The sequence below is a fragment of the Schistocerca gregaria genome, chromosome 3 (assembly GCF_023897955.1).
Source record: "Schistocerca gregaria isolate iqSchGreg1 chromosome 3, iqSchGreg1.2, whole genome shotgun sequence".
Lineage (NCBI taxonomy): Eukaryota > Metazoa > Arthropoda > Insecta > Orthoptera > Acrididae > Schistocerca > Schistocerca gregaria.
Genome location: NC_064922.1, coordinates 501,665,702 through 501,678,698, shown reverse-complemented (window position 1 = coordinate 501,678,698; position 12,997 = coordinate 501,665,702). Strand labels below are relative to the sequence as shown.

The following is a 12,997-nucleotide window of genomic DNA, read 5'->3' as shown; positions in this document are numbered from 1 at the left end:
TACTCAAGTTTTATTGTGTCTTGAGTATCAGTCCTGCATTTGTCACTTTACAACTCTGCTGGTTTCGAATCTGTGGTTTCTATTTTCGTTATTTGTATCCATCATTGTGAAGTACGAAATTTAACGTAAATGTTCGGCTGTGGGTAACGGTTCGGGTCGTTGCCAGCTTACAATCTTTCGGGTGTCTGTTGTTCTTTGGTGAACTATAAAAAAAATATTTTGAAAATGATTTTGTTTCAGTACTGTCAAATTTACGTCGATCGTAGAAGGAGATGACCTATTTAACATGACGTATTTATGCAGCCTGCTGTCCGTGTAATAATTTGAAGCTAATAAGAGCAGTTTGTAAATCACAGAGAGTTTCCTTGGCAAACTGCCCACATCGGAATGGGAGAATGGAGGCCCATAAGCAGGAGAAAACAGTTGCAGTCTTTTATAATGTAAAGTGTGGCATACAAAGGATTTTTTGCTAATGGCTGGAACACTAGAGGAGGTCCACATGTTCGGTGCGCATTTTAAACACTGGCTACAACAAAGAACAGAATTACAAATTGCCGGCGTAGATATTTGAAATAAACGGCTTACACGTATTTAAGTAGAAAAATTGCGTCTTCACATGTAGATTTTTCCCTCCGAGTCATGTTTCTGTGAAACAGCTGCACATGTTAACAAGTTAATGGCAGTGATAGAAATATCATTTTGTGGATGTGGATTAGGCCTTTTTGCAGACACACCGCTTTTGCTTTTTACCCAAACATGTTTCAGCACCTCCGTGCCATCATCAGTGTTTTCTTTTTCATTATTAAGAAACTGCAAAAGAGCGAAAATATTTTAGGTTATAACTGATTTAACAAGGTAAGGCCAAAAGAAAGTTATGGTTCGTTTTGCTTCTTACCGTGATTTTGCATTATGTGGTTTTAGAGGATCAACTCTATAGTGTCCTTCATTGACAGCTTGTCATCTGCAGAAAGTCGGGACCCCCCATCCTATAATTTAAACGCGAAAAGAAAGTACAAGATCCAGAAGCTGAATACATCATTTTGTGTGTAGTCACTACTGGAGTTCTGCATTAGCTCCTGTTCTTTGTGCATCAGCGAAAGTGACGTCATATGATTCTCAGGGTAGTGTCGGACCTCGAACCCGAATGCCGCCGCATAGTGTTCGATTAAGACAGTACGCTGTAGGGCAGCAGTGCTCATGAAATATTAATCCGAACGAGCGATATGGTTACACAACGTTCTCATGATACCTCAATGCCGACCGACAAATTGATATTAATGCATTCAACCTACCTGCATTTAAATAAATCCGCCCCGCTCGGAATTCAACACAGAGATTCATTACGGTTAGATAAGGCTGTATCGTAATTTTGCTACCATGTCTGTTGAAATATTATTAAGAGTTCAGTTCCGCGTGACTCTTGGTGCACACAATGCAGACCGCACCGTCTGCTGCAGGTTGTTTAAAACATCGTTTCTCATTGCTCGATAATCTTTCTTCTGCTCTCAAGGATACCATGCAACAGCATCTTTATTACTGTGGTGAATCGTAGGCGGCCCGCATTCATCATAACAATGCCACTGCTTTGATACCCACGTCAAACAAAGCGAAAATTAATGAGGAATTTTACATGACTGCAGGTTCCTCTGTGCCTTTCTGAATGTCATTCCAGTAGTAGTAGAAGGATTGACTATTTACAGAACGCAACTTCATTGTCTAGAGAATCATTAACTACTTTTGCAAGGCAACACTAATGACGAAGCTATTATGGGCATCGTAAGATTCAGCGGAAACTGATATGGGTTTTGTACTTCATTACAGTATCTAGTAGGCTATCGTTGGAAACCAGTGACAAAGTGCATTAGTTTCATACTCCATCCAAGGAAGCTACGCGATGTTCAACCAGTACAGAAAAGACTGCTGGATTTCACAGTATTTGATGTTAACATTAATAGTTATGATGACAGTGACTCAGTCTCTCTCATTAATGTTCTACTTCACTTTCTTGTGGAAACTAGCACACTAGGACAAATGATATCATCATGAGCGACGTTTTTGCATGGTAGCAACAGCAGTTTTTCCTATACTAGCTTACTCTATTAGCTAAGAACTTTTGAACGCCTTTTACAGGATTTCAGCACGAAGGACCTGCATTAGAACGTCTTATGGCTATCAGTGAGGCAGTATGGTGAAGTTTAAATGAAGAAACAAGCAAAAATAACGTTAGAAGATACGGGGTATTAGAAAACATGTTAGGTGTCTGTCAATGGTACCGCTTCCTTGTTCATGAAATCTCACTGTCATTTTTTTCTATCCCGTGTCAATTTAACCGTGTATATTATTTTTTATAGACGACAAAACAACTTTAAAGGATATTATAATGCTGATGTACGCTCTTGTTCAAGAATTACAGCATAACTTCTACGAGATTTACAGTACACATCTTTTTTTTAATAGATTAACCGTTGATTTTTACGTGATTGTTCTTTGTGTCAAATATAATGTTGTTCTCAACCCCATTACACTATAAATTTAAATAAGAATATTTAATATTGCCGTTTATATCACATGTGTATTTCGGACGCTCTTCTGACTTATAAATTCTACAGAGATGACATTTGATTATGAAGAGACATGGTAGTTCATTAAATAAATAATAATTAACACGAGCGCTACCAGTATTGAGGCAACAATCAGTTATTGGTGCCATAAGCATTTTACTCTTGAAGTGCATAGGAAAATGATGCACAAGAGAAGTACAAATTCTACACAGGAAATGTAACTTGAAAAGTAATGAAGTCACTCATAGAACTTGAATGATCAGTTCGACTAAATAATTATATGTTTACAGTATTGTTGCTAAATGGTCGTTAAAGTGAAAATACACCGGGCACCCAACGTAAAGTTTATCAATTGTAAATGAACACTGGATGTGAAATTTTATCAAATATTTGCGCACAGAGATGTCAGCATTATGCCTGTGGCCAATATTCGAAACTATTATCAACCGAATTTCCGAGTCAAGTGTGGTATATGTAATTGAAATATTTGCATGTAACAGCATTAAAACTCCAGTAAACAGAATATTGTAACCATACATTGCTTGTTAATATTTATAGCGAAACATTTCTCTGAAACGGGCGAGTTGTATAGGAAACGCAGGTGTCGACGTTTTGATGCGGTATACGGTTTTGCAAAGTTTGTAACACAATGAATGTAAAACCATCGTAATCACAGCTGCTACAGAATATTTCTGAGTCTTACCAAAAAATTGCTCTAAGCACTATGAGGCTTAACATCCGAGGTCATCAGTCCCCTAGACTTAGAACTACTTAAACCTAAATAACTGAAGGACATCACACACATCCATGCCCGAGGCAGGAAACGAACCTGCGACCGTAGCAGCAACGCTGTTCCGGACTGAAGGGCCTATAACCGCTCGTCCACAGCGTCCGGCTGAGTATTAACGACATAGTAAAATACTGCAGAGCGTTTAGAAATGACGGAACGTCCAAACTATGTGAAGCAAACACTCAGTATTTATTTTAAATCTTTGTCAATATTGCTTCGAGAGAAAATGTTTTTTTGAATAATGTAGCTCTCCGATCTTTGAAAAGTGGTGACATCGCAATTGAGAGAATGGCCTTCCGCGTCACCTAAAAGCTAAGCAGTATCATACGCATACACATGTGTGAGGCAATTGTAGCGTTGAGACAACAAATCACGGAGTGGCGACTTCGAGTCCTCCACGGTCACAGACAATGGGATACAGCATCACGCTGGGCTCGTCCTTCTCCGCGCTTATTCGTACTTGTGCAACGCTGTTCCTCCTGCTGTGGAGCTGATATATTGTGCGGTTCGCGTTTCAACAGAGTCCACACGCCGAGTGGGTACTATTACGGCGCTCTTTCCTCACGGTCACTCCTGTCCTGCATACACTTGCTGGCTGCAGGTGGTGGAGTGAAAGTCGTGACCGGAAAATTCATTTGATGTACGGACTTTGCGCTTATTTATGTGCAATTTTGCTCGACATTGCCATTATTTTCACATAACAGACCTGACCCGTGTCTTTGTGAATCTGCGACAGCAGCACCGTGGATGTATTGCATGGATCACCACTGTTTTTTCACATCCATCGACAATGTGTAATATTTAGTACTGGTGCACGAGTGAGCCTTGTCCCGATTTTCTGTTACATGCTGTGCGTCATGTTTATATCACCTTCTGTGTGAATATTAGGAACAACTATGATAGTATTCAACAATTTAACTCTGCTCCAGCAGCTCTTGAAGCAAATGACTTTGGGTCCCTGGATCAAGCGGAGATGCGCTATTGTCCCCTATTAGCAATATCTGCCAATCGACTTGTAGCAGAAACTAGAAACCTTGTAACCCATAAAAGCTTCACATAACTGTTCATAAGAGGTATCCATTCGAATCTTTGTAACAGGATGTATAATGCCTAAGACCACAAAATGAGATTATCTATTCCGTCAGTTGTTCATACATCATTTCGGAGCTACGTTGCAGAAAGACACACAGACCGGTAGAGGCTACGCAAAATACCGTTGACACACTGTTTCGTCTGTCAAAACAAGATATCGGTTTCACTTTCCCGAAATCGACATATACCAATCATGGATGCGAAAAATATTGGGATTTAAATTAGAATTGTCAGGAATTACTAGCAGAACTATCTTAGTAGCGTAACTTATCTCCATATTGTTTCTACTGCTGATATCGGTTGTCAAAAACAGAATACGTAGAACTGTGGAATCATACGATGTAGTTTATAAACGATAAGTATGTTTAATCAGCACGTGAAACAAAAAAAAAAAGTGTGTGACAACTTGGAATAAATTGGATTGATTTAGAAGCAGAGAAAGACATTTCCCAAAACACATAAAATTTTATTATGGGAAATAAAATATTATTTATCACGGAACGTACGAAACTGTATGACTGAATACCTCAATGTATTTGCACTAACATTTGCTGAATCGGAAAAATAGTGGTTTTCTTAAGGATGCCTGGGCATTCCGTCAAATGGTGAAGACATTGTGCACAGACTGTTCGCGGCAGGGTGACTTTAAAGAATGTGCCGTGATTAACAGCGGAAACTGCTATATTTTAAAGTATACGACAGTAAAACAAAGATGTTCCATTAAAAATGAATCCGCAAGAAAGATGTTTGCGAAATAATTGCGATTGTGTAGTTAATAATCGCCAAGAAATATTGTCCTAGTTAGTATAAATTTATTTGGAATGCAAACGTGTTGGTTAAGTTTTCATCTAACTGGGCTCCAGTTATGATTCATCTTCAGTACTTTATGCCGGCCGGAGTGGCCGAGCGGTTCTAGGCACTGCAGTGTGGAATCGCGCGACCGCTACGGTCGCAGGTTCGAATCCTGCCTCGGGCATGGATGTGTGTGATGTCCTTAGGTTGTTAGCTTTAAATAGTTCTAAGTTCTAGGGGACTGATGACCTCAGGTGTTAAGTGCCATAGTGCTTAGAGCCATATGAACCACTTGAACCTTATGTCATTAAACCTCTTCTTGGAGAAGCGAATTTTTTCTTTCCGTCAGTGTATTATAATCTTGGCACATTAGACGTCGTCTTACATCAGTAGCAAAATGTGTCAGTGCTCCAAATCATGTTTGTACTACTATCTTCAGCCATGGGTAAGAATGGAATTAGAGCGCAGTTGAACCTTGGTTTAATCAGAAAATTTACATTTCGCATCATACGTTCGTACTAACTATTGTACAGTGGAAGCTCGTACCCAGACATTTGAATGGGTCGTTTACGAACCCATTTTACCTGGGACTTTTTCCTTGTATTACGTTACTCGTGTCGGATTTCGCTATTAGTTATGATGCTCCCTATGTAAGAATTCGTCAGCTGCTGCAGCTACAGCAATTAAAAATACTGTCTGTTGTCTAATGTATCCGGCGTCAGCGCGCTCTACTCGACGGCGTTGCAGTTGCAGAACCCAGCCGGCAGCTCGGACACCCTCGTTAACATACTCGTCTCGGCGGAGCTCATGTCGAAACAAATTGAAGACGAGAACACGTATTCCCAGGAGCGCAGTCCGAGTCGTTTGTAGCGAGCGATCGCGTCCGCTGTTTACCACGTCGGCGGACAGATCTTCGTCACTGATCAATCTAATGAGGCGGGGGACTCGCCTCTCACCGCACAATGGGGCAGCGGCCGTGGCGTACGCTTCTGCTCCCAGCCATTTACATACCGGGCAGATCGCGCGTGCGCGCAGATCGACCTGTCGCATCGCCAGTTCTTTGACCACCGCCATTCTTTTGTCACTGTGCCCGATAGACTGTGACCAACTATGCCTTTAAAGTTGCAGCTTCTCAAATGAACGCAACTGTCAACTCGGATGCGCGTCTTAGATCCCAGAACATTTAGTGACGTATTTTTCTTTTTCATGTGTCTCCGAGCTGTATCTGCGAAGGGTCGACTTGGCTATTAAACGACGTGGCATGGTTAATTTAAGTGGCGTGAGTCTGCGCTTCCTATTGTCACCCGTGAGCTGCTTTCAAGAAATCTTCCGCGAATGAAGCGAACTGTGTTTCACAATAATGGTTTTTCCTGCATCAGGATTGCACTGCGCGATGGCGGAGTACATTATACAACGAGTGTATGTGTGTGATCATATCTCTCTGTGACATTATGCTGTTCCTGCAGTTGTTTCAATTACGGCAGTCTTAAGCGCCGAACGTGTAGTGTACTCGTGTTAACGCTCAACACTGACATTGAGAATATTATGAAGTGTGACAGTGATTTATTTGGTGTTTGCAATTCAACAACACATATATCGACTTGCAAAACCATATGGCCCACAACAAAACAAACCATCATCTACTGGAACTTACGTAAGTGAAGACGACTGTCTCAAATTACACTACTGGCCGTTAATACTGCTACACCACGAAGATGACGTGCTACAGACGCGAAATTCAACCGACAGGAAGAAGATGCTGTGATAAGCAAATGATTAGCTTTTCATAGCATTCACACAAGATTGGCGCAGGTGGCGACACCTACAACGTGCTGACATGAGGAAAGTTTCCAACCGATTTCTCATACACAAACAGCAGTTGACCGGCGATGCCTGGTGAAACGTTCTTGTGATGCCTCGTGTAAGGAGGAGAAATGTGTACCATCATGTTTCCGACTTTGATAAAGGTCGGATTGTAGCCTATCGCGATTACGGTTTATCAAATGGTTCAAATGGCTCTGAGCACTATGGGACTTAACTCTTGCGGTCGCGCGGTTCCAGAGTGTAGCGCCGAGAACCGCTCGGCCACCCCGTCCGGCTGCGGTTTATCGTATCGCGACATTGATGCTCGCGTTGGTCGAGATCCAATGACTGTCAGCAAAATATGGAATCTGTAAGTTCAGGAGGGTAACACGGAAAGCCGCGCTGGATCCCAACGGCGTCGCATCACCAGCAGTCGAGATGACAGGCATCTTAGCTGCATGGCTGTAACGGATCGTCCAGCCACGTCTCGATCCCTGAGTCAACAAATGGAGACGTTTGCAAGACAACAACCATCTGCACGAACAATTCGACGACGTTTGCAGCAGCTTGGACTATCAGCTCGTAGAACATGGCTGCGGTTACCCTTGACGCTGCATCACAGACAGGAGTGCCTGCGATGGTGTACTCAACGACGAACCTGGGTGCACGAATGGCAAAACGTCATTTTTTCGGATGAATCCAGGTTCTAGAATGAGATTTTCACTCTGCAGCGGAGTGTACGCTCATATGAACCTTCCTGGCAGATTAAAACTGTGTGCCGGACCGAGACAGTTTTAATCTGCCAGTAAGTTTCGAATCCAGGTTCTGTTTACAGCATCACGATGGTCGCATCCGTATTTGTCGACATCGCGGTGAACGCACAATGGAAGCGTGTATTCGTCATCGCCATGCTGGCGTATCACCCGGCGTGATGGTATGGGAAGCCAATTGTTACACGACTCGGTCACCTGTTGTTCGCATTGACGGCACTTTTAACAGTGGACGTTACATTTCAGATGTGTTACGATCCGTGCCTCTACCCTTCATTCGATCCCTACGAAACCCTACATATCAGCAGGATAATGCACGACCGCATGTTGCAGGTCCTGTGCAGGCCTTTCTGGATTCAGAAAATGTTCGACTACTGCCCTGGCCAGCATATTCTCCAGATCTCTCACCAATTGAAAACGTCTGGTCAATGGTGGCCGTGCAACTGGCTCGTCACAATACGCCAGTCACTACTCTTGATGAACAATGGTATCGTGTTGAAGCGGAATGGACAGCTGTACCTGTACACGCCATCCACGCTCTGTTTTACTCAATACCCAGGCGTATCAAGGCCGTTATTACGGCCAGAGTTGGTTGTTCTGGGTACTGATTTCTCAGGATCTATGCAGCCAAATTGCGTGAAAATGTAATCACATGCCAGTTCTAGTATAATATATTTGTCCAATGAATAGCGATTTATCACCTGCATTTCTTCTTGGTGTAGCAATTTTAATGGCCAGTAGTGTACATCTAAATAAATGCAAACAAATGGTTCAAATGGCTCTGAGCACTATGGGACTTCTGAGGTCAACAGTCCCCTAGAACTTAGAACTACTTAAACCTAACTAACCTAAGGAAATCACACACATCCATGCCCGAGGCAGGATCCGAACCTGCGATCGTAGTTTTCGCGCGGTTCCAGACTGTAGCGCCTAGAACCGTTCGGCCAAATGCAAACACTTTAGCGTGTTTTTAGTAATGAAACAACCAATGAAGTAGTACAAAGTCTTCAAATATTCGTGTGCAGTGCAGGAGCAGACTAATGGTACTGATCAAGAGATCTGTCTAACTGAAAACACTAGCCATCTGAAGGTAGGCATGTTAGCCCGAAACCTCTTACGGAACTGAAATAAAACATTTTAAAAATATTTGTGGCTGGTTGTGTCCTTCACGAACGATCATTAACGATCGCAGATTTCACAAAATTAAGCATGGATGAAATAACAATAAATGAATGGTTGGGATATAGACTTCACTGAATAAGAGAATAACGAACAACGCATCATTAAAATCCAGAAACGGTTGCCACTAAATCGAAACTGCGTACAGCCGATTCAGAATATTTTAAACGTACTGTTGCTCGTGTTTAAACCACTAGGAAGCTGCAGGGTCTGTGAAATGTGACTTGCCGCTAACAACTCATTGACGACTTTCCCCGGTCCCCAAAAAGTCTGTATGGCTTTTACTACTCTGGAAACTGCTCTTCTACCCCCACGAAGAGCTCTCGACCAAGAAATGTTCAAGCACCATTCATAAGAACCTGCTGGCGTTTCCTCCATCGGAATAGTTAGTCACGACATCTTACGACTGTGTATCTATTACGGACTCGGTTGATGCACGAACGCAGATACGGATACGGATAACGCAGAGAGTTCTTGCGGGCAGGAGTAGTGTGCCTCACAGTGAGTGAGCGACAACAGAGCACGTAAGGGAAACGGGACCCTGAGGACGCGGCGCGAGGCCGCACCGGCTGCGGCGGAGGCGGCGGCGGCGGCGGCGATGGCATCGGCGATGCCACGCGCCATCCCGGTAATTTGCACGGTCGTTACGGCGGATCGCGCGTCGCCCACAAACGTTACAAATTGAGACGTCCCACTTAAGCGTCCCGGATGTGCGCCGCTCCTAGCTGTCTCCCTCCCCAATTTCCTCCGGACATCACCAGATACGTAAAAGTGATTGTTTTTTAGTGAAGAGACCAGCAGTGGTGGATTACTGGAAAACGCATTAAATTTCGAGCATGCATCGGTGCGAATTCTTTCCTTTCTACCAACATTTGCCGGTCGCTGTGGCCGAGCGGTTCTAGGCGCTTCAGTCCGGAACCGCGCTGGCCGGCCGGGGTGGCCGAGCGGTTCTAGGCGCTACAGTCTGGAACCGCGCGACCGCTACGGACGCAGGTTCGAATCCTTCCTCGGGCATGGATGTGTGTGATGTCCTTAGGTTAGTTAGGTTTAAGAAGTTCAATGACGGACGGAGCAAGGAGGACATCAAAAGTAGACTCGCTATGGCAAAAAAGGCATTTGTGGCCAAGAGAAATCTACTAATATCAAATACCGGCCTTAATATGAGGAAGAAATTTCTGAGGATGTACGTCTGGAGTACAGCATTGTATGGTAGTGAAACTTGGACTGTAGGAAAACCGAAACAGAAGAGAATCGAAGCATTTGAGATGTGGGGCTATAGACGAATGTTGAAAATTAGGTGGAATGATAAAGTAAGGAATGAGGAAAGGAATATGTGGAAAACACTGATAAGGAGAAGGGACAGGATAATAGGACATCTGCTAAGACATGAGGGCATGACTTCCATGGTACTAGAGGGAGCTGTAGAGGGCAGAAACTGTAGAGGAAGACAGAGATTGGAATACGCCAAGCAAATAATTGAGGACGTAGGTTGCAAGTGCTACTCTGAGATGAAGAGGTTAGCACAGGAAAGGAATTCGTGGCGGGCCGCATCAAACCAGTCAGTAGACTGATGAAAAAAAAAAAAAAAAAAAGTTTTAGGGGACTGATGACCTCAGAGGTTAAGTGGTGTTGTACGTTATGCCGTGAAGAGGTGAAAATATTTTCTGGACGTCTACATAGAAAAGCAGTTACTATTTTATGGGCTAGTCTCAAGTTCTAGAAAGCAATGCCACACAGCGAATCCCGTGAAACGTGGTCACCCTAATACTTCATAAACGATTAGAGACATCAGAATAAGGGTGCGAGCAAGTGACAACTGAAAGACTATTACAGTTGGTTGGTGCTCTCTGCCTGACATCGCTGTCGCATTTGCTTCAGCGAATGATGTGATGGGCCATGACTTGAGGTGGGTATTTCCTCTAGTTGTATCCACCTCCCAAGTTAGAAGAAATCTGAAGTGATAGCGACATTGTAATTGGCCACGCAGTGGAATAGATCCTGTCAAAGTATTTTTTTTTTTGGAAGGAAGACAATAAATCATCTGCGAAGCATATAAGTTCCTGGAGCATCGAGCGAACAAAGAATGTTCAGATTTCATGGCCCTCGGGTAGCTTGCACTTGAATTGGTTCTGTAACATTTCTACCCCAATTTTAATCAATCGTTTAAAGCTATTTTCTCAACTTGAGGTAAAAGCTCACTTTTTCCAATGTTTTCTTTTGGTAGAGGAACCCTTGAAGAAACACAGTTTTATCCGTTTTTGGTGAAGTTTTGCTAACGCCAGTGAGTTAATTTTACTGGCTTAATAACACATGTTAATATTCGTGTAGGTGATTGCCATGTGCAGTACAGCTGATATTTTGGTACAGATTATTCGAGTCCTGGTCCGGCATTCAGATTTAATCTGCGGTTAAAGTACACCATAACATCGGCACACACATTGTTGCAAGGTGAAAATCATTGTGCAGTGCTAGTGTAGTTCTAGTAGACACAATCTGTTTTCTCGCTGTCGCTGGCAGCAAACAGCATGCAGCGGATATAGGTCGGTGTCATCCGACTATGGCAGATTTTCTGTTCTGTCGGCAACTTAACTGCGAATAGTGTTCTAACAGAGGAGGAAGTGTGCCATTTCCACAAACTTTTCATTCTAAACATTGACTAACGTTACATTGTTCCACATCTATAGACTGGCAGTAAAATAAAAACGTAATCGTAATTGTATTAAAAATATATAAACATTACATCTAAGTCATTGTCTCAAAAGGCAAGAAAGCAATAAATCTCACCGTCCAGGCGTGATCGACGCGGACTTGTTTGTTCAGCACTTTCCGGATATTTTCGCGGGTCCTGCTGTTATCGCGTCGGACTTTTCCCGGGCTTTTTGTACGTCTGACGCCTCTATTTTCCCGTCGAATCTTTTTATGTTACTCTGCAATATCGATGTTAGCATTTTACGTGTTCTCATGTCTCGCAGACGATGGAAACGGGCCTGTTTGATGGCATCGTAGAGTATACCGGTACACTGGGTACCATCCCACAAACTTTTGCTAACAATTTACGGTAATATTATGACATTTACTTCTAAGCAAAAAAAAAAAAAGCTCTTCAAGCAAATAGAATGGATCTACCGATCGTGTTTGCAGCCATAAAACTTGGAAAGACGGAAATCAGAGCTTTCCAGAGAGGCAAAGTTATGGTCCTAAAATAACATGCCACAGAAACAGTTTGCGTGTTGAGTACTGTTCATAACCTATTGCCGCGTATAATGAAAGCAAAAAGCTGTTACTAAGTAAGTAACCCTCCACTTATATTTGACTATATAACGATACAATAGGAGGCGTTGAGAGAGGTGATCAGTAAGTTTCTCATTATGAAACCACGTGGAAACAGCAAAAGATAGATTACAATAAAGTATTTCGGCAATTTATTGCCTGTCCCCATTTGCTGAATTTATCATATTCCAAAACAGTTCTAACAACACGAAGAAAATATTTTTGGAATTTATATTGGAAGTAATTGAAGTGATTATCGAGAAATACGTAGATGAATTACCTTGAGGTGAATAAGCAGACTGAAGTACAAGTATCAAAGAGAGGCACTTCATATCCAATATAACTCCGAATCTGTTTTTTTAAAAAAAACGGTACCTCGTAGAAGGCGTGCTGTGTGCTGTTCCAGAAGAAACGATGGTGGGGATAAAATACGGTAAGAAATAGGCACTTGCTGCGAAGATTACAATACGGGCTAGTGTACGGAGCCTTACTTCAAGCTTTACCACATCGAAATTTTTTTTAGGAAGTTCCTCCTTTTGTTACAACGTTGAACGCTATTTACGCATTTTCTGCTCGATGCAAGTTAAATGTCAATTAAAACTTACTTCTAATTCAGTTCATGGTTTATTTGTTAGATTGTTTTAATACTGTCCCCAGTCATACAATGAAGGCTTTCACGACCGGATGTTTCAGCTGCCGAGAATTCTTGCGGGAACTCTTCTGTCTTTGACGTTTCATCC

General features: G+C 42.6%; 1 protein-coding gene across 2 annotated transcripts in view; it reads left to right on the top strand.

The window, feature by feature from the left end:
* The window catches only part of LOC126355175 (knirps-related protein-like), a 169,753-nt gene that overhangs the window by 85,919 nt on the left and 70,837 nt on the right, over window positions 1–12,997 (top strand). The gene's annotated exons all lie outside the window — the stretch shown is intronic.